Here is a 2,500-nt window from a genome sequence, read left to right on the forward strand (position 1 = left end):
CTACACTTTACTCCTCCTGCTGTTACACTCCTTATAAACACACACACAGTAACACAACCACATACTCGCTACACTTAACTCCTCCTGCTGTTACACTATCTACACACACACACACACACACACACACACACACACAGTAACACAGTGGTGTGGTACCTGTGGTTGACAGAAAGGTGGGGCAGTCCACATTGTGGGTAACCGTGAGTTACAGTGTGTCACAGTGCGTAATACTGTGATGCAGCATATTACAGCATGGTACAGTGTGTTATATTGTATTACATTGTGTTTCAGTGTGTTAGTGTTTTGCAGTGTGTTGCACCATGTTGCAGTTTTATACTGTGATGCAGTGTGTTACATTATGTTGCATTGTGTTATACTGTGATGCATTGTGTTATACTGTGATGCAGTGTATTATACTGGGGTGCAGTGTGTTTCATTGTGTTACATTGTCTCCAAATTACATTGGAAATTGTGTAGGGTCTTACACAGCAAGTAGGTCACTAAGATCAACGAATCAAGCGCTGTTGGCTGTTCCACAGTCCAAAAAGAAATCAAAAGAGGATTGTGCTTTTCAGTAGAAGGTCCTAAACTGTGGAATGTTCTCCCTCTTTATATTCGCCAGGGTCCTTCTATAGACGGCTTCAGGTCTAAAGCATGTAATGGTGTGTTATATTCTGATACAGTTTGATGTAGCATATTGTTCTGTGTTATAGTTTGTAACAGTATGGTTCATTATGTTACAATATTTTATTGTGTTCCAGTGTGTAATATTGTGATTTAATGTCAAGTGAAGTGAAGTTTATTTGTATTGAGCTTTTCACAACAGACATTGTCTCAAAGCAGCTTTACAGAAATATATAAGTGATATTATAGTATATAATATAAGTGATGTTCTTTCTACAGTCTTTATAGTTAGTAGCTCCTAGTTTTATAAGCTCAGCATTTGTGATCATCACAGATCCAGCATCAGCTTCTCAATGCCAGAGCCTTTAAACACTCCAGGAGGTCCAATGTCAAAACCACACATGTAGCGGAATCCAATTGGCACTGGTACGTCTCTAGATGGTTCGAGATGTTTGCGAGTTCGGCATCTACTTCTTCAAAGGTCCATAATCATCACGGGGTGGGACGTGACTGGAGCTGGAGCAACCTCAGGATGTCTCGGGATGGGGAGAGAAAGAGAAGCAGTGGAGAGGAATTAGCGTAGCTGCTGTTCATGATATTAACAGCACAAGTTGATAATGTGATGTGATCAGATGTTCTGGAGCACAAGGTTATGATGTGATGTGTGTTATGTGTAGAACTCGCTAAAAACATACGTCTTTAATCTGCACTTAAACTGGGAGAGTGTGTCTGAACCCCGAACACTGTCAGGAAGACTATTCCAGAGTTTAGGAGCTAAATGTGAGAATGTTCTACCACCTTTAGTGGACTTTGCTCTTCTAGGAACTACTAGAAGCCCAGAGTTTTGAGATCTCAGGGAGCGTGACGGATTGTAGCGTGTTAGAAGACTGGAGATACATGGAGATAAACCATTTAGTGCTTTATAAGTAAGAAGCAGTAGTTTGTAGTGGATTCGAAACTTAACAGGAAGCCAGTGTAGGGATGAGAAGATTGGGGTTATGTGATCATATTTTCTTGACCTTGTGAGAACTCTGGCTGCTGCATTCTGAACTAACTGAAGCTTGTTTATTAATGATGCAGGACATCCACCTAGTAATGCATTACAATAGTCTATTCTGGAGGTCATAAACGCATGGACGATCTTCTCTGCATCAGATATAGATAACATATTTCTTAGCTTAGAAATATTTCTAATGTGGAAGAAGCTGTTTTTGTAACTTGGTTGATGTGATTTTTGAAAGATAAGATGCTCTAAAATAACTCCCAGATCTTTTCCTGTTGAACTAGTGGTTACAGAACATCCGTCTAAATGCAGGTTGAGATGCTGGAGCTTCTGTGTACTGGTTTTTGGGCCGATGAGCAAAATCTCCGTCTTATCAGAATTTAGTAATAGAAAGTTATGAGTCGTCCAGTCTCTTATTTCTTTAACACACTCAGTTATCCGAGCTAATTGAGTGTATCGCCTGGTTTTGATGAGATTTATAGCTGAGTATCATCAGCATAACAATGGAAGCTAATTCCATGCCTTCTAATAATATTTCCTAACGGAAGCATGTATATTGTGAAGAGCAGGGGTCCTAGAACTGAACCTTGTGGCACGCCATAATTTACTAGCATTAGCCTGGATAGCTCTCCATTTAAGTCTACGAAATGGTGACGATCAGACAGGTAGGATTTAAACCAGCTTAATGCCTGTCCCTGAATGCTGATGTAATGTTACCGTCACAATGTGTTTCATTGTTTTATTTTGTTTTACAGCATGTTGCAGTGTGTTATACAGATTGTGATACATTGTGTTGCAGGACAGGGCAGTGGTGATTGACAGCAGGGCGGGGCAGTGGTTGTGGTCAGGATTCCTCTGTAGGATTTGTTGGTA

The 2,500-nt window shown here is 40.4% G+C and overlaps 1 protein-coding gene and 1 long non-coding RNA gene across 2 annotated transcripts in view; both read left to right on the plus strand.

The window, feature by feature from the left end:
- Positions 1-2,500, plus strand: part of LOC310718647 (fibrosin-1-like protein) — a gene marked incomplete at its 3' end in the record, with an annotated part of 237,471 nt that overhangs the window by 218,510 nt on the left and 16,461 nt on the right. The window lies entirely within an intron of this gene.
- LOC310718598 lies at positions 935-1,646 on the plus strand. The gene is made up of 2 exons (XR_014531202.1): positions 935-1,248; positions 1,474-1,646. It is a non-coding gene; the product is annotated as an uncharacterized lncRNA (long non-coding RNA).

The sequence above is a fragment of the Silurus aristotelis genome, assembly GCF_946808225.1.
Source record: "Silurus aristotelis genome assembly, chromosome: 23".
Lineage (NCBI taxonomy): Eukaryota > Metazoa > Chordata > Actinopteri > Siluriformes > Siluridae > Silurus > Silurus aristotelis.